Source organism: Mustela nigripes, chromosome 3, assembly GCF_022355385.1.
Source record: "Mustela nigripes isolate SB6536 chromosome 3, MUSNIG.SB6536, whole genome shotgun sequence".
NCBI lineage: Eukaryota > Metazoa > Chordata > Mammalia > Carnivora > Mustelidae > Mustela > Mustela nigripes.
In genome coordinates, this window is record NC_081559.1 from 31,910,434 (window position 1) to 31,930,127 (window position 19,694).

General features: G+C 38.5%; 1 protein-coding gene across 3 annotated transcripts in view; it reads left to right on the forward strand.

Moving 5' to 3' along the window:
- Positions 1 to 19,694, forward strand: part of ACSL3 (acyl-CoA synthetase long chain family member 3) — a 64,956-nt gene that overhangs the window by 3,495 nt on the left and 41,767 nt on the right. Inside the window, exon 2 of one of the 3 annotated variants that reach the window (XM_059393584.1) lies at positions 16,870 to 16,927. The exons of 1 other annotated variant lie outside the window; for it this stretch is intronic. The gene's annotated coding sequence lies outside the window, so the exon portion shown is untranslated. The remainder of the gene's footprint in view (positions 1 to 16,869; positions 16,928 to 19,694) is intronic. One more of the 3 variants, XM_059393585.1, reaches the window with a different exon arrangement.

Here is a 19,694-nt window from a genome sequence, read left to right on the forward strand (position 1 = left end):
TTATTTTTGCAAAGTTCCTGAGAAGATGGAAGGGGGTGGGATCCTAATGAGGCCTGAGCCTTAGCCAGGAGGAGGGACACCTTTTATGTAGTAACCCAAGACAGGCTCGTAACTGATCTGACACTAGTCAGTACTTTATCTTGGAGGCTTGGCAATTTTCCAAAAATTACCAAGAACTGTTAAATTCAAAAAAACAAGCTCAATTTTAGCTGACCCGATAGGTTCTTTACAAAACCTCACTATAGAAGCTTTGTGTGAAATTGATTTAATGTGTGATTTAATTTTGATTTCATCCACCTTAATGGGGTATGTACTTCAGTCTGACTTGTGATTATTGTTTTCTCCTGAAAAAGGAGACATTATAAACATTGTCCTGTGATTTCTTCTACATGCTCTTTTTAGTTTCATAAGAAACAGTTTTTAGACTACTTCTTTTCCCCTGACATTTTAAATGACTTAATTTTTTTCATTTAAAAGTTTAGCTTCTTGGGCACCTGGGTGGCTCAATTAATTGCCTGCCTGGTCCGAGGGTCCTGGTGTTGAACCTCGAACATGGCTCCCTCCTTTGGGGAGGAGGGGGAGCTGCTTCTTTCTCTTGCTCTGCTATTCTACCTTGCTTGTGCTCTCCCTCTCCCTGTGTCAAATAAAATCTTTTAAATAAAAGTTTAGCTTTTGTTTTCACTGGGATATGTTTTACATACATACTTGTAATTCCTACTCTGAGGGATAAAGTATGAATTGGTAGATGATTCAGAGGGTTCAACTGATCTGCTAATTCTTAAATAGAACTGAAGATAGCTAAATAACCTTTTGGATAAACCACCTCAGTTACAGGTTTCTACTTGCCCTTGTTGTATTTGTTATATGTAGGGAGACTGCTTTATTCATTCATATATTTATTTAATGCCTGTCTTGCAAGACACTGGGAATTTGAAAATGATTGATAGTCTCTGTTCTCAGCTCTTCTTGGTTGATGGAAGGAAGTTGTATGAACATTATATGGTGTAGGCAAGGAAGGTGTAAGGACAGAAGTACTGCAGTGTGGTATAACTAGTACAGACAGCAGGAAGGAAGAAGGGGAGACTGCAGTGGCGGTAATAGTGACCTGAGTCTTTTTCTCTTCTTTTCTTTTTACCTTTTATTTTTTATTATTTTTTAAGATTTTTATTTATTTATTTGACAGAGAGAGAGATCTCAAGTAGGTAGAGAGGCAGGCAGAGAGAGAGAGGGAAGCAGGCTCCCCACTGAGCAGAGAGCCTGATGCGGGGCTCCATCCCAGGACCCTGAGATTATGACCTGACCCGAAGGCAGAGGCTTTAACCCACTGAGCCACCCAGGCGCCCTGATAACATGGTTGATGAATTGGGCTGAGGGGAACAAGGGAGCCAGGGAATAGAAAGTTTGTCTTGAATTTGGTCCAGGTGTGTATGTCTACAAATATGTACATATTGGAGATATTATAATATCAAAGAATATTAGAAAAATAAAAAGCTTATCTTGCTATCCTAACATTGCTCAAGAGGTGAAAAGCTGTCCATTTTTCTGTTTGTCATGGTCAGTCTTTTTGTCCCCTACTTAACTTAGAAAGTAACCACAATTAACACTTTCTTGCTACAAAGCTTTGTTTTTCCTCTTCCAGACGATTGGTCTTTGGAATAAGGCTAATAGCCAACGCCATTACAGTACTTCCTCTGGTCAGGCACTGTTCCTACTTTCTTCTCACTTATAATAGATACGGATTTTTTTTCTTTTTTTAATCACTCTTACTTCACAGATAAGGAAATTGAGGCACAGAGAACCTAAAGTGACTAGTCTGTGTGTGTGCTCGATCTCCTCTGAAGCAGTTCGGTTCAAGAGTCCATCCATGTTCTTAAAGCCCGGGCACTGTACCTCCTGTCTGGGGTGACAGGCTTGCAGTTCTTTTTTTTTTTTTTTTTTTTTTTTAAATTATTTATTTATTTGACAGAGATCACAAGTAGGCAGAGAGGCAAGCAGAGAGAGAGAGAGGAGGAAGCAGGCTCCCAGCAGGGAGCCTGATGCGGGACTCGATCCCAGGACCCTGAGATCACGACCTGAGCCGAAGGCAGCGGCTTAACCCACTGAGCCACCCAGGCGCCCAGGCTTGCAGTTCTTACTGACCTCTGAAGACAAAATTTATTAGGAAAGGAGCTGTGATGACATTTAGGGACAGTGTTAATCTGTTTTAATTATACATAGTTTATTCCTCCCCCACCCCCCCCCCAATCCTGTTCTTAGAGAGTGGGACATAAATAAAGAGTAACAACCTAAATTGAGGGAATTTAACTGGAATTTTCTTGTACTTGAATGTGAATCCTACTTCAGCATTCCTTCAGGGATCATTATAATTGCCCTTTTGGAATTTTCTGGATTGGGAATATAAAGCAATTTGGGATGCTATAATCTGATACATTTTCTTCCTTTCCTTCTGTTAAAAAGACATGCTTTCTGTATGTCTGAAAAGTATTTCATAATATTTAATCCAGTTAAACCCACTCCCTTCCCCCAAATCCTCCAGTTCACCACTAATCTGAGTTTGGTGATCTGAATTTTATTATTTGTAGGCATTTCTCTACAGATTTATTATCCCCAAGCAGTGTATAATACTGTTCTATGTGTTTTAAAATTTCAAGTACGTAGTATTGTATGATTGTGCAACAACTTTTTTCACTCGTTATCACTTAATTGTGGTTTTATCAGTTGAGTTTCATCAGAGTGTGTATGTACATGTCTGTTTAGCTCATTTATTTTCACTGTGATAGGGTGTGACATTTTAGGACTACATCGCATTTTGTTTCCTCTTCGCTCTCTTGGTAGACCTTTTGGGTTGCTGCTGTGCTGCCTTTTTTGTTGTTGTTGTTGTTGTTGTTGTTTTGTTCTTATGAATACTACCATGAGTATTCTTAAACACCATTCCTTCTCTAATTCCATTTTTGACACTGTAGTCCTCCCGTACTCCTTTTTCTTCTGTATATCCTATCTCTGAGTCCCTTTAATCTTGTCATTATTTGACTTAAGGTATTACTTGGCTCATAGTTGTAGTACAAAACCACAGTGGCTGCTTTTCCTCTAAAGTTCTTTTTAGTAACTTTTCTTTTAATTAATTTTGTTTGACTTTCTTCATATTTATTTATTTATTTATTTATTTTTTGTTCTTAGGCAATTTTTTAGATAGATGCCTAGTATCTTCTCATTTTAAATTCTGTAAGTGACTGTAGGGATAATTCACGTGTGCTTCCTCTTGGGAAGTTTTTGTCAATCTATTTTTTATTTGGCCAGTTCTGTATTTAATGCTATTTTAATAATTTTTCTCTAAAATGTGTCTTTTTCATTGTAATTTGGTGAGTAGGAACATGGACTTTGGAGAAGATTGCTTGGATTTGGGGTTCCTGGGTGGCTCAGTTGGTTAAGTGGCTGCCTCAGGCTCAGGTCATGATCCTAGGGTCCTGAGATTGAGTTGAGTCCTGCACAGGGCTCCCCTTCTCTGTGGGGAGTCTGCTTCTCCCCTCTGCCCTTCCCCCTTGCTTGTGATTTCTCTCTCACTTTGTGTCTTCTAAAATAAAAATTAAAAAAAAAAAAAAAAGATTGCTTGGATTTTGAGTCCTGGATTTACTTCTGGATAGCTGTGTGACCTTGGGCAACTTGTTTAGCATCTCTGTGACTCAGCTTCTTCTATAAAATACAGATCATAATGGAATGTACCTGTCGATTGTTATAACGGTTTATATGGGGTAAGTGCCTGCATGGAGTCAACGATCAATAAATATTAACCATTCTAATTTTATTTAGAGTATGCAGTATATTCTAAGTCTATCCACCTTTTATTATTGCCTTCTCTTCTGAAACAGCATTATTATCTTTTCATATACAAATATACTTCAAAGAAATGTCTAATGTATTGTAAGGTCTTATTAATGGAGATTGGGAAAAGATACTATAAATCCTAGAAAATTGGGTAACATCAGTCATTTAGGATTTATCTTGTGCTTTAATTTTCTGGTATTTATAAAGCACATTGAAAGTAGGTTGACATGGTGTACTTCTCATTCAAGTAATTTAAGAGTCTCCTCTTGTTTTTAATACCTTTTGTAATATGATCTTAATAATGATTCAGATAGCATTTCTAAATACACTCATTATCCTGTATTATCAACTCTATGCTGTTGAGTGGAGGAGTCCTGTGTATAAAACTTTCTGTGTCAATTTGATCTGGTTTCTTAACCTTTCTAACCCTTTTCATTTCAGTTTCTTTAACATAAATATTTTAATTCTCACCTTACGAAGTTACGAGCACTGAGGGAGATACAGATGGTAGTTTAGGGTACACAGGTGACCTCCTGTGTTGGTTGCTTGCCTTATTTCTCTGCCTTCTGTCTTTTTTCTTTCTTTTTTTCCCCAGTTTTCTTTGTCTTTCCTTTCTTCCTCCCTTTCTCTATATTTTAATTGAAAAATCACATATTTAATGTATACAGTTTGAGCTTATACATGTATACACCTGTACAACCATCACCATAATCAAGGTAGTTTACATGTTTATCACTGCCAAAAGGTTCCTTGTGCCTCTTTGTTGTTGTTGTTGTTTTGTTTTGTTTGTTTTTTCTGTCCTTCAGAAGCAGTTTTTTGGTAAACATAACAGGGTTATTCTGAATCCAGTGTGTGAGGGAGCCCATCATATGATAGGACTGTACATCATTTAAAAAAAAAGATTTTAGTTGTTAGAGAGCACACACTTGGGGGCAGAGTGAGAGAGAGTGCAGGAGCAGAGGAAGAGGGAAAAGCAGACTCCCTGTGAGCAGGAAGCCTGATGCAGACTTGACCCTGAGATCATGACCTGAGTTGAAGAAGCTTAACTGACTGAGCCACCCACCTGTACCAAAAGTGTACATCATTTAAGGGGGAGTAGGAAATAATAATTTCTTAAGGACAAGAATGTTCAGTCTATAGGAGAATACAGACAAGATGTGGTTCATGTAGAGTGAGCAATACAGAGGCTAGAATGGTCATGTTTGCCCTGAGTAACCAGGAAAGGTCTTTTGCTTAGCGAAAGAAGACATGAGTTGGATTTGAAGAAGAGTTGTGTTTGAGGATGGTACTCAAATGGGATGTCGCAGGCAGTTGGGGAAGAACGGGACTGACAGATAGAATTGAGGCGTTAGCTGGTTTAGGGGGGCTAGGGATGCTTTGAGAATGAATCATATCCCAGAGGGCAAGCAAAGAGCAGAGGCATGGAGAACAGAGATAGGTAAGAACTTAGATGATCTCATTTATTCATTGTTTCCTTCAATTCAGAAAGTAGTTGCTGAATGCATGGAAGGTTCTAGGAGTAGGAATGGAGATTGAGCAGCCAGAAAGTGAGAAGAAACATGTGGGCTCTGAGTTGTTAAAGTTGTTTCCAGTTGTGCCACCATGATGACTGTTATGCCTGGCATTGTGGCATTCTCCACACCATTAGCTTTTCTGGAGTTTGGATTTCCTTGCCTGTAATCCTTTCTTGCTCAGTAGTGTTATGATCTGCTTTTTTGTTATCTATGCCATATTTCTCTCTTTGGTTTCTCTAAAACTTCATTAGCTTTGTGCATTTCCCTCTCTGAGTTTATTTTGTGTTTACTCCTTGGAATTCACTGGGGTATTTGCATGAGTTTTATTAGATACTAGCTACACTGATATAGTTAACCTTTTGAAAATTATTTTCTATATTGATTTTGTAGATATGTAACAGCTCATGTTTCTGCATTGATGTTTCTGGGTTGTAAAATATTCACTGTTATTTTGGCCAACATTATAAAAAGTTCTTCAGCCACAGAAGTTTATTTTTACTCACTTTACTTTCATCAGGATTGCAGTAATCCTCATTCTAGATCTTGACCTTGGGGATTTTTTTTTTTTTAATATTTTTCCCCTGGTGATTTTTTTTTTTAAAGATTTTATTTATGTATTTGACAGAGATCACAAGTAGGCAGAGAGGCAGGCAGAGAGAGGAGGAAGCAGGCTCCATGCTGAGCAGAGAGCCCGATGTGGGGTTCAATCCCAGGACCCTGGGATCATGACCTGAGCTGAAGGCAGAGGCTTTAACCCACTGCGCCACCCAGGTGCCCCAATCTTGAGTTTTTTAGTGTAACAGTAAAACAACCAGAAATTCCTCTTTTTCCATTCGAGACTGACTTGATCTCCGTACTTGATCTCTGGACTTCTTTCTAAGTTGAAATATGGAGTTTATTTTAATTCCGTAGGAGACCAGAATGAACTAAAATTAATTAATCTTAGAACTGTAGATGATGACATTTTAATGTAAACAAGATTGACATTATTGAAATTATGCCACATGGACCATAATACATTGGTCATTATTACTATTTTTTACATATCCACTGTGAATATTTTCCCAAGTGCTTTTGCCTTTGTATTGTAACTTTCCATTTGCTAGTGTGCTAGAGTCTAAGAATTTGTATTCATCATTTGCCCTGAAACTAGGCCTGTCTTTGTGGACCGATGCTTATTTTGACAGCATAGCACTCTTCTTAGAAATTTAGTGTTTAGTTTGTGTATCACTTTTCTGAGGTATAAAATGAATACCTGTTTATTTGGTACCATCTCAAGGTGGGAAGGTTGTGGGAGATAGTAGCTGACTGGAAGTGGGGTGTAAGGTCAGAGAGGGAGCTCATGAGACCCCAAGTGTAAGGAAGGAGATTGGTGTGACGAAGGGCTTGAGGTTTGTGACCACAGTGTTACTTAAATCCCCAAATCTAGTTCTGCCTCATTTTAGTTTTGTGACCACAGCAAATTCTTAACCTCTGAGTTTCAGTTTCTTTTGGATCAGGGTGAGGTCTGCCTTGCAGGGTACCTGTGCTCCAGGTGTGTATATATCCCATCTCTGCGGTGCAGTGAAGAAATGTTAGAAACTTTTTCTTTATAGTAATTTCTACATTTTATGCATGATTCATAGGGTTTATGATATGCTAGGACCAAAGTACATATACACAATATTAAAGGTACATGTGTTTGGAATGCCAGTAATTTTTACCAAAAGGGGCTTGTTGTGATCTTTGAAGTTTAGTGAGTGGGCTCCTTGATAAAAAAAACTAGGCCCTGTTCGGAGGCTTATTAGTTTGGGGGCAACTTTGGGGATGAGTTGAGTTTGGGATGAGTTTGAAGAGCTTGGGTTAGTTGGCTCCGGGAAATGGATTGAAGGTTATTGGATTTAAGGAGCATGTCTCTGCAAGTTCATTTGAAAAATGGGGGACATATAAGCCTCTGCTTTCAGCTCAGGTCATGATCCCAGGGTCCTGGGATCGAGCCCCACATCGGACTCTCTGCTCAGCAGGAGCCTGCTTCCCCCTCTACCTCTCTGCCTGCCTCTCTGCCTACCTGTGATCTCTCTCTCAAATAAATAAATAAAATTGTTAAAAAAATGGGGACATAGTAAAGCTGGCATGTGTAATGTTTGAGTTAGTTTGTAAAAGTATTTAAAAAAAAAATTTATTTATTTGACAGATAGAGATCACAAGTAGGCAGAGAGGCAGGCAGAGCGAGAGGAGGAAGCACACTCCCTGCTGAGCAGAGAGCCTGATGCGGGGCTCGAGCCCAGGACCCTGGGATCATGACCTGAGCCGAAGGCAGAAGCTTTAACATGGAGCCACCCAGGCACCCCAGTTTGTAAAAGTCTTAAACTGTATATTTTTTACATGATATCATGTATCAGAATATTATATGGTAGAAATTCGGATGGTATATAACCCAGAAACATGAGTCAGTATTAGGGAATTGCTCTTGATGCATGGGTAGTTTGCTTACAGATAACTGAGAGCTGACTCTATGCATGTTTAAGTTAATAATGTTTATGTTGTGTGATGTCGGCAGATAGGCACGTTACCTGTAGGTGATTAATTATAGCTTTGTGTTTCTTGTTACTGATTTCAAATAGGCTTCATGAGATAATAAAGGTGTTTGTTACCTTGTTAGATGTGTTTCTTTAGTGAATTCTGTCTCTGGTTGCATAGCTTTCAATGATTCTTTTTGGATTTCTTGTCAGATTGGCAATCATATGCAAATAATGAAGATTCTGTTTCTCCTTTTCCAGTATTCATACTGTTTATTTTTCTCCCGCAGTGTTCTCTAAAAGAAATGCAGTGAGAGGAACAAATAATGAGCCGTGTATATAACTTTAAATTTCTAGTAGACATATTAAATAAAGTGAAAAGAAACAAGTAACTTGAATATATTTTATTTAATCCAGCATAGGGTAGTACCCCCTTATCTGCAGTTTCTCTCTTTCTGTAGTTTTGGTTACCCTCAGTCAATTGTGGTCCAGAAGCAAATGCCCCCCTTTTCCTGTCCCTTTCTTAGAAGGTCAGCAGGAGCCTAAGGCTGCCACACAACATCCACTCCTTCACCTCTCTTCATCTAATCCCCTAGGCATTTTATTGTCTCTTATCACAAGAAGGGGGAGTATAGTACAGTAAAATGTTCTGAGAAAGAGAGTACATTCATATAACTTTTTTATTAAGCTTTTTATTTTAATTGCAGTATAGTTGACCTTTTATTACAGTATCTTGTTAAAATTGTTCTATTGCTGCTGTTTAAAAACAAAATCCATCCAGGTAAATTTGAAGACCTAATGGATTTTATTAAATGATCGTGACTTGGCCAGCATCCCATCTAGCAAGTAGAGGGGGAGATCCAAGGAGTCGTAGAAAGAGGTGGAAGAGGGTGTGGTGAGAAAGTTATGCACAATAGAAGACGATTGTTCTCTTGAAAATCACCTTCCCTTATGGGGATGGCAGGGAGTCTTACGCAGAGTACTCTTTCTTTGGGGTGTGTGTGGAGAATGCCCCAATGACATACCTCATTGATGGGGCTCAGAAAATTCCTGACTGACCCATTAAGACTACATTTCTTGAGGTCGAAATTGCAAGATTAGGTATTAAGTCTGTATACAGTGATTTGGCTTAAGTTGATGCCATTTCAGGCTTGTATTTTTCTTTTTAACATTGTTAATCTCTTCCTGTGCCTAATTTATAAATAAAACTTTATCATAGGTATGTATGTATAGAAGAAAACATAGTGTCTGTGGGTTTCAGCACTATCTGTGGTTACAGGCATCTGCTTGGGGTCTTGGAATGTACCCCCCCCCCAAAAAAGGGGGGGGACTACTTGTGTCCAAGATACTGTTTCAACATACAATCAACATAAAAATTATTGCGATGTTTTATATTTTTTTCCATACTAAGGCTTTATAATTCTATGTATATTTTATATTTAGAGCACAGTTTGGACATACTTCCAAGTAAGTGTTCAGTAGCTACATGTGGCTAATGGTCATAAGGGCTAGAGCCTTCTTAACAAAATCCAGTAATGATGGTTACAGCTGGCCTTCCTGCCTTTAATCGAAATTACCTTTTGTAATTGGTGTTTGTTTCTGATATATATTACTTTAATCGTAAAATACTTTTCGTATTTGGTATTGGTTTCTGATATATTAAGTTAAAGAAGTTTTCTTTTGTGTGTATGACATTCCTTTTAAAGTTGGTAATTGTGGGGCTTCTGGGTGGCTCAGTGGGTTAAACCTCTTCCTTTGGCTCCTGGTCATCATCTCAGGGTCCTGGGATCCTGCCTGCAATCAGGCCCTCTCCTCAGCTGGGAGCCTACTCCCTCTCTCTGTCTGCCTGCCTCTCTGCTTACTTGTTATCTCTGTCAAATAAATAAATAAAATCTTTTAAAAAATTTTGATAATTGGGGGCACCTGGGTGGCTCAGTGGGTTAAAGCCTCTGCCTTCGGCTCAGGTCATGATCCCAGGGTCCTGGGATCGAGCCCCGCCTCGGGCTGTCCACTCTGCGGAGAGCCTGCTTCCTCCTCTCTCTCTCTCTCTCTCTGCCTACTTCCGATCTCTGTCTGTCAAATAAATAAATTTAAAAAAAATTTTTGATAATTGATACTTTCCTTTTATACTTTTTTATTTATTTAAACATACATATTATTATTACTATTATTGTTTAAAGATTTTACTTATTTACTTGAGAGAGAGAGTGAGCACGAGAGGGGAGAGGGTCAGAGGGAGAAGCAGACTCCCTGCTGAGCAGGGAGCCCGATGTGGGACTCAGATCTGGGGCCTCCAGGATCATGGCTTGAGCTGAAGGCAGTTGCTTAACCAACTGAGCCACCCTGGAGCTCTGGATATATATTTTTTTTAAATGCATACACTGACATGATCACACCTTTCCCTCCCAGTTAAACTGCTAATAAGAGAATGATAACAGAATCCTGGGCATAATACAAAAATATATTTGGTCTTTGTCCCCACTAGTGGCACAGAGCTCCTGAGATCATGGCAATTTCCCAAGTGATAGGAGTCTTCTGTTATTCATAAATACATCCTTTGATCACATCCGGAGTTTATGTTAATGAACAGCTTAGGATGGGGTTCTCTAGATAGCTTCAGGATGGGGCTGGTCACCTGAAGGACCCAGCCATTAGGTTAAAGACCTTAAAGTGGCAGTATATAAAATCAGTGTGCAGAAATCAGTTGTATTTCTATACACCACCAACAAGACAGAAGAAAGAGAAATTAATGAGTCAGTCCTATTTACATTTGTACCCAAAACCATAAGATATGTAGGAATAAATCTAACCAAAGAGGCAAAGAATCTGTACTCCGAAAACTGTAGAACACTTAATGAAAGAAATGAAGAAGACTCAAGGAAATGGAAAAACATTCCATGCTCATGGATTGGAAGAACAAATATTGTGAAAATGTCTATGCTACCTAGAGCAGTCTACACATTTAATGTAATCCCTATCAAAATACCATCAACTTTTTTCACAGAAGTGGAACAAATAATCTTAAAATTTGTATTGAACCAGAAAAGACCTTGAATAGCCTGAGGAATATTGAAAAAGAAAATCAAAGCTGGTGGCATCACAGTTTTGGACTTCAGGCTCTGTTACAAAGCTGTAATAATCAAGGCAGTATGGTACTGGCACAAAAACAGACACATAGATCAGTGGAACAGAATAGAGAGAGCCCAGAAATGGACCCTCAACTCTATATGGTCAGCTAATCTTTGACAAAGCGGAAAAAAAGTCAAATGGAAAAAAGACTGTCTCTTCAAATGGTGTTGGGAATATTGGACAGACACATGCAGAAGAATGAAACTGGACCCTTTTCCTTAAACTGCACACAAAAATAGACTCAAAATATATGAATCACAGACTTGTACCCCTGAAACAAATAATACATTATATATTAATAAAATGTTTAAAAAAACTTATAGACCCACCCATCAACCTCCTATGAGGAGTGAGGGGGCTGGAGATAAAAACTCATGAACGGCGAAGTTCGTTGAGCTTCCGTGTTGGTGACTTGGGCCAGGTGCTGGGACAGTGGCACACCTGGTTTGGAAGTTTTGCTGTGTCTCCTACTCCCTGTATCCCTTGCCCTATGCATATCTTCCCTTGGGCTGTCCTGAGTTGTATTCTTTATAATAAACCGATAAATGTAAGTAATGGGTGTTCCTGAGTTGTGTGAGCCATTCTTGCAAATTATTGAATTTGGGGAGGAGATTGTGGGAATCCCTGGTTTGTAACCAGCTGGTGACTCATGACTAGCAAGTGGGGAATAGTCTTGCGGGACTAAGCCCCTAACCCCTTAACCTGTAGGATCTATCTCTTGTAAAATAATACAGAAGTGTAGGGCAGTTCTAGTTTTAATAAAATAGTCTTTAAAAATACTGTCATTGTGTGCACATGGTGGAGGACTTTTTAAGGTAGTCTCATCAGAGTATGTTTGCAAAATATGAATTTCCTGAGTCTTTACATCTCTGAGTATTTTCTTATTCTACTTGGCAGTTCATCAGGAATTTAGCTAGAAGTAGAATTCTAGTTTAAAATTCATTTCCCTCAAAACTTTGAAGGCATTCTTGATAGCCTTCCTGGGTTGCAGACATCTGAGGCCAGTATGATTCTTACTCCTTCATAGGAAGGGAGACTGTACATTCAGGTTTGTCTGGGACACTTTCAAATTACATCTCATAGCACCTGCTTTCACTCTGAAAAGTATCCTTATGTATTGATCAGTTATACAATTTACTTATTTGTAGGTGAGCTAGTTTTGTTTTTGTTTTGTTTTGAAGCTTTTGGGATATTCTTAAACTAAGTGCTCTGAGAATTCACAAAGCTGTGTCTAGAGGTAAGTTATTTTGGCCCCCACTCATCTGCTTAGCACTCTGCAGGCCCTTTCAGTCTGACGACTAGCGTCCATCAGCTGTGGGATATTTTATTGCCGAGTGTTTCAGTAATTTCTGCCTCTTCATTCTCTTTGTTCGTTCTTTCTAGAACTCCTTTTAGTGGAACTTGTTCTCTTGATCTTTTGGATTAATTCAGCACCTTGAAAAAGGACTTTCACTACTTACATTTTTATCTTAAAGTTTCTAATTAAGTTTTTCTTTCCAGCTTATCTCTTTAACTCAGGCAAAAGACCTTGTACAAAACATCGCACAAAACATCTCTTGATGGGAACCGAAACTGCCCCTCTCAAGCAATAAGGACTGTCCTGAGCCAGCAAGACCTACCTGTGTGGTTGATCCCAAGACAACGATCCACCTGACCTTGACTGCCCACCTGCCTATACGCACTGACCTTTGTCGCACATTTTCCTATATAAACCTGGAAGTATTTTCAGCACTTTGGAGGCAGTCTTTAAAACATCAGCCTGCTGTCTCTTGGTGTGGGCTTTCTGAAATATATTTTCTTTCTTATTTCCTTACCACTTGTCTCTCTGCCTTTGGTGAGTGGCTGAGCCTGGACTGTTGGAACCCTCAGAGCCCCAGACTCCCTATAGCCCTCTGCCCCCCAGGTATAACCTTCTAAAAATCTTTTTTGATTTGTTTTCTACTTCTTTGATTTTGCTTTCCTTTCTGGGAAAATACTCCGAGCCTTTTTTTCTTAATATATCTGTTGACTTTTAAATTTAATATCAGGTGCTCTTCTTAATTTTAACAAGAGCTTTTTCTTTTCTTTTGTTTTCTTTTTTTTTAAAGATTTTATTTATTTATTTGATAGCTCATAAGTAGGCAGAGGCAGGCAGAGAGAGGAGGAAGCAGCTCCCCATTGAGCAGAGAGCCCGATGTGGGGCTTGATCCCAGGACCCTGGGATCATGACCCGAGCCACAGGCAGAGGCTTTAACCCCCTGAGCCACCCAGGTGCCTCCAAGAGTTTTTTTTATTATTTTTAATCCTGTATGGTGCCCCAGTTTTGTTTCATCAATTTAATAGCCTCTCCTATCTTTTGGAAGATGGGTCACATGTATTTAAAGTATTCTTTCTATTTCCTGCATCGACTGTTTCCATCGAGTTCCCCCCACTTCAGTTTTCATCTCTGTCTTTCATTGTGATGGGTTTTTTTGTCAAATGTCTGGTGATCCAGAACTTCATATTCTCTCTGGATTTTTGATTCTGATTTTTCTGTTTCTAGTCCCCGCCGCCTCCATCAATAAATTCCCCACACTGGTGTGAGATTTAACCGTATGAGGGGTGGCTATTCTGCATACAAATCTGGATGGCTCTTTAGAGAGTTGGGTAATATCTAACCCACTTAGTATGGCATAGAGGGCAGTGCCAGTGAGCTCTTGCCTTTGCTTCCTCTCAGAGCTGCTCTAACACTGCAGATTTGGTGGCTTAGCACCACAGAAATTGATTATCCTACAGTTAAAAGAGGCCAGAAGTTTCTGGGCTGAAATCAGGCGTCGGCAGAGTGTTGCCCCTTCCAGAGAAGAACCTGTTCTTGCCTCTTCAGTTGCTGGGCCTGCTGCATTCTGTGGCCTGGGTCCAGACTTCGAGGCCAGCATGTTACAGCTCTGCTCTGTCCTCCCATTGCCCTCTCGGAGTGTCAGATTTGCCTTTCTTCCAGGGATACTTGTGGTGGCATTTAGGGACCAGCTGAATCCCATACTGCGCTCTCATCCCCAGATCCTTAATTCAGACACATCTACAAAGATCTTTTCTCAAGAAAAGTAGCTTTTGCTGGTTCCAGGGTTTAGGGCCTGATGCCTCTGGGGTCATCTGTCAGCCTGCTTTCAGGTACTTACGAGTTCTCCAGTGCTTCTGTGCTTTCGCAGATGCTATTTTAATTGCCTGTAGTTTCCTCTCTTGTGTCCTCTGCCAAAAATCTGTGGATCCACTCAGTTCTTAGTTAAATAAATCAGTTCTTAGTCAGCCTTCCTTGGCCTTCTTACAGAAGACCTCATTTGCCTGTTTCCTTAATACAGCCTGTCTCCTTATCCAGTAGTTTTTGTCATCTCAGTACTTGGTCCTGGGAGCTTTTTGAGGCCTATGGACACATTTCCAGAGTGGATAGCATTGGGTATGGAGCCGAGTAGGCATTCATTCACTAACTAGTTGTTGAGGAGATTCAGCATTTATTAAGGGCCAGTTAAATACTAGGATCTTTCGTGTTAATTAACAAAATAAAATATGCACATGTGCCAGAATTTCTCCAGGGCAAATTTTTTTTAGGAGGCGTTTTCTAGGTCGTAGGAATTTACATCCTTAGCTTTGCTGGATGCTGCCAAATTGCTCTCCAAAGTGGCTGCATTTCCCCCAACAAAGCCAAGAGCACTCTTGTTTCCTATATCCTTGCCAATACTTGTGATGTTTTTTTCTTTCCTTTTTTTTTTAAAAATTTTATTTATTTGACAGAGATAGAGCACAAGTAGACAGAGTGGCAGGCAGAGGGAAGAGGGAGAAGCAGCCTCTCCACTGAGCAGGGAGCCTGATGTGGGGCTCGATCCCAGGACCCTGGGATCATGACCTGAGCTGGAGGCAGCCGCCCAATCAACTGAGTCACCCAGGTGCCCCGTTTATTCTAATAAAAAAATTTGATGGGGGAAATGATAATGTTTCCATTTGTGTTTAATAGTGAGACAATTTCATAGTTAATGGGTGTTTAGGTTTTTTTCCCATGGACATATGTAGCCTATTTTTTCTACTGAGTTGTATTTTATTTATAGAAATTCAACAAATATTCTGGATATGAATTATATATATATATATATTGTCATCCCTATTTATGAGGAAACTGGCATATGAAATAGCAGGTAAATTTGTAAGATTTCCCCCTACCTGGATGGATAGATAGATAAATGGATGAATGAATGAATGAATTTGTTTAGAAGACTCTAAACAAATGAGAAAGACTGGGGGGTTTAGACCCAGGGTTATCTGGATTTAAGGCCTACTCCTTTTTTTTTTTTTTTTTTTTTTTTAAAGTATATTTGGCTGCCTTGACAGGGAATAAGGAAGTTAATTATGAGTAGTGATATGCTAAATTTTGTTGAAATACTTAACTGTTAAGTCCAGTTACAGACCCTGTGAGTTTGGGCTGATGTTAAATTATTTTTTTTTAAGCCTGTAATGACTGCAAACCTTCCTGCTTCACAAGCAATTTAAAAAATCGTTGAGGGGCACCTGGGTGGCTCAAATGGTTGTCTGCCTTTGGCTCAGGTCATGATCTCCAGGTCCTGGGATCCAGCCCCAGGACAGGCCCCCAGCTCAGCAGGGGAGTCTGCTTCTCTCTCTCCCCCAGCCTCTCACCATGCTTGTACTCTCTCTGTCTCTGTTTCTCTCTCTCTGTCAAATGAATGAATAAACTTAAAAAAAAAAAAATTGAGATAAGTGGATAAAAGTGTTGTATACACAGTGAAATACTGTTTATAAATCTTAGTAATTATTCTTCTTGACCACTACCATTATGAGAGAAGAAACTCAATATGTGCCTTCAAAATTTTGGTTGTACCTTTTTTTTTTTCTTAATAGACTTTATTTTTTAGAGAAGTTCCAAGTTTAAAGCAAAATTGAGCAGAAGGCAGGGGGATTCCTATATACCTCTGATCTAAAGTATGCATAGCCTCCCCATTATCAATAATCCCACACCAGAATGGTACATATATTACAGTCAGTGCACCTATATTGATAACACCATTATCACTTGGAGTCCTTATTTTACCTGAGGGCTCACTCTGTGTGTTGTACATTCCATGGGTTTGGACAAATACATAATGACGGTTTTACCACCCCCAAAATCCTCTGTACTCTGCCTGTTATCCCATTTTCCTTCTTAACTCTTGGCAACCTTTTACTGTCCTCAATAGCTTTTCCTTTTCCAGAATGTTACAGAGTTGGAATAAAAAAGTATATGTACCCTTTTCGTGTTGATTTCATTCCTTTAGTAATGCACATTTAAGTTTCCTCGATGTCTTTCGTGGCTTGATAGCACATTTCTTTTTGTGCTGAATAATATTGCATTGTCTGGATGTACCACAGTTTATGCATTCACCTATTGAAGGCCATCTTAGTTACTTCCAAGTTTTGGCAATTATGAATAAAGCCAATATAAATATTTTTATGTAGGTTTTTTTTTTTAATTAAAAATAAGCTTTTAGCTCATTTGGGTAAATACCAGGAGGACTCAGTTCATCCAGGAGGCTGGATCATAATGTAAAGAATAGGTTTAGTTTTCTAGGAAACTGTCAAACTTGTTTTCTAAAGTGGCCATGTAGTTTGCATTCCTACCAGCAATTAATGAGTTCCTCTTGTGCTGTATTCTTGCCAATATTTGGTGGTACCAGTATTTTCAGATTTTGGCTATTCTAATAGGTGTGTAGGGATACGTAATAAGATTTTTTTTGATGAAAGGTTAATGATAAAATGTCATTTGCTAGTGTGATAGATGATGTTTTTAAAAAAAAGCAGAAAATTTTCTGAGTTTTTGGAAGTAAAAGTATCTCCAGGAAAAGGTTGATAATTTGGCTCTGATGGATTAGACTACAAGTAGTAATGTTTGTCTTTTTTTGTTTTGACAGGTAGTGAATCAAAGGCATGTATTTTGAAGGTACTAGCACCTCCTACCATTGTCAGCTGGTAAAAAGTTAATTTTTTAACTACAGAATACTCCTATTAAGCATAAACTGTTTTAAGTTAAAACCGAGTGTGTCTAAACTGTCAATTTTTTTTTTAATTCTTCCCACTTTGTGATTATAGAATTATGAAAGTTAGGAGAAGATAGCTTTTATACTAATTTTAATTGAATACAAATGCATTGGAACATTAAGCCATGTTATTCAACAATATCACTGATCTTTTCTCAAATTTTTAAGTATCTGAGCGTTTCTGAACACAGTAATCGATTTTGTGTTTAGCACTAATTAGAGTGGTATTGCCATTTCAGAATGTGCTGGTCATTTTAAATTTGTGTTAGTGTTATTTGAAATTCCTAACTGAACATCTTAACCAAGTTGTAGGTTCCCGGCCTGGGAAACAGCAGTGGGTTTTTTTGTTAACCTACAGCAAGTTCTGCATATTACTCATGGTGTGGTGGGCTAGAATATGGCAGGTTGTATTCTTTCCAGAACTGTTACAGGAAATAATCCATGTTGATAAAATGCTTTGAGACTATAAAAGCAAGCAATAAGCATTTTTATCAATTAGAATCATGAGTGTTGACGTTTATCTTCTGTTTCATTTCAGAATTTTTGTCCCTCCCCCCATCTTTGCCCACATTGGTCAAATTGAGTAATCTTTGTTTTCTATGGATTTTTTAAAAGAATGCAAGTAAATATTATATTTATTATTAAAAACTAAACAGTTTAGGAGTCTATAAGTAAAAGGGTAACTTCCTTCTCTGTTCCCATGATTCTTCTATGAGGGGACCAGCCCTTACCAGTTTGGAGTTTGTCTTTCTAGTCCTTTTTATGTGCAAATCTGAGTTGACCATCTTGTAATGAAGTAAGTGTGATGGAAAGAGAAGATTCCTTGTCTGTTGATGTGCCTTCACTTTATTTTAGACATTTCTTTGCCTACATTTTCTTGAATTGTATATTTAGCCACATGAAGCATGCTTTGAAGTCACTAAGTGAATACATTGGAACACAGTAGATTCTCTACAAATTTCTTTTGGTGCTTAGTGGGTTTTGGAAACTCCAGACTTGGAATTTCTAGCTAAGAATGGCCCAGCAGAGTTTAGATTTACAAAGTAATTGAAATTGCAAAGGTAATTTGCCGTGTAGAGGGACCTGGCTGGCTTAATTGGTAGAGCGTGTGACTCTCAATCTTAGGTTTGTGAGTTCAAGCTCCACGTTGGGCATGGAGCCTACCTGAAAAAAAAAAAAATACTGTGTATCAAATAATGGGTATTAAATAGTAAGGCATTTTTATAGATGATTGCAGTCAGTTTTTTCTTTCATAGAGGCTTGGCTGGATTGGGGTAGACAGGGAAGTGGTTTTGGAGTTTTCGTACATCTACTTAGGGGATGAGGAAGTGGTGAGTGGTTCCTGGGGAAAAAGTGCTATGGCAAAGTGACAGAAGTAACTTTATCTCTCATTAGTTTGTCTAGACTTGATCAGGCACCCCAAAAAGGGAAAGGACATTTGTCGTTTATATAGATTAATATATTGGGAAGTAAAGGGAATGTAACAGAGGATTTGAGGAACTCAGTATCTTTTGTATTCTAAAACTTAGAACTGCATGGTGTTCCATGTGGGGAACTGTGCGTATTCAGAAGGCCTGTGACTTCAGAAATGATGGAAAAATTGAACGGATGTGCATGTGAACATGTCCTTTTGTGATGGTCATAGTGTAGTATTTTGGGCTCCTTAAAAAATCTAGAGAAGCAGATTTTGATTACAAAGTTTTGTTTTAACGCTGTTGGCATTAGTCAACTGTAAAAGGGTCTGTAGAATTTGAAGAAGAACATTAACAAATAGAGTTGTACATGAATGAATGTAAACCCATTACCATAGGTATTGTCTAGTGTCTTAACTGTTAGAGATGCACAGTAAGTCATTATTCTTATTTTTTTCTTGGTGTTCAGTTATATTGGTTTAAAGTGTATTTTGTTCATGATTCTGGTAGTTTATATTTAAATATTTCCTGGAGTAGACAAGTTCTGATGGCCTTCAGGACTAAACTCACCTTTATCCAGTGTTGCACATTCAGGTGGTAGCAGAAGGGGTTATCGGTGCATATACCCATGCAGTAGAGAGAAATTATTCAGAATATTGTTCATTCCCATGTGAAAGTGATCTAGATTTGAAGTTTGGAAGGAGATGAGGACAGCAGCAGGTTTGCTGGTGTTTTTTCTTTTCTTTTCTTTTTTTTTGGCTTAACTCAAAACGATTTCCTCGAGTAAGGTCAGATAGTTCTCATAGCTGTTGAAGCTAGAAGATTCCTTTTTCTTGTGCCTTCTATTTTTAAAACACAATCTAGGTTTTTGAACATTTACAGAAAAGCTGCAAGAGGCCAGAAAGCTGGGCGCACTGGAGACTGGATTAGAGACGGGAAGACCGTGTCTTCATAGCTCTTGTTCCGGAAAAGCTATATTAGCAGTAAAATAGTTGATGGGAACAAGAAAATTTCTGTAAAGAGTTAAGGAAAAATAGAATAAGATTATATGAATAGAGTGAAAAACAGCAAAAGACTAAGTATTCACTAAGGAAGTATTGCATGTTTAAACCTTATTCTTAACTATTTGAGGTTTAGATAATATAGATAACGAAGTTGATACAATGTTGGTTGTGATGCAGGTTATTTATCCTGTAATTATATGTTTCTACAATGTACTTAACAGTTCTTGTGTTTTATATTATTAAGTTTTTTTTTTTTTTTTTTTTTTTTTTTTTTTTTTTTTTT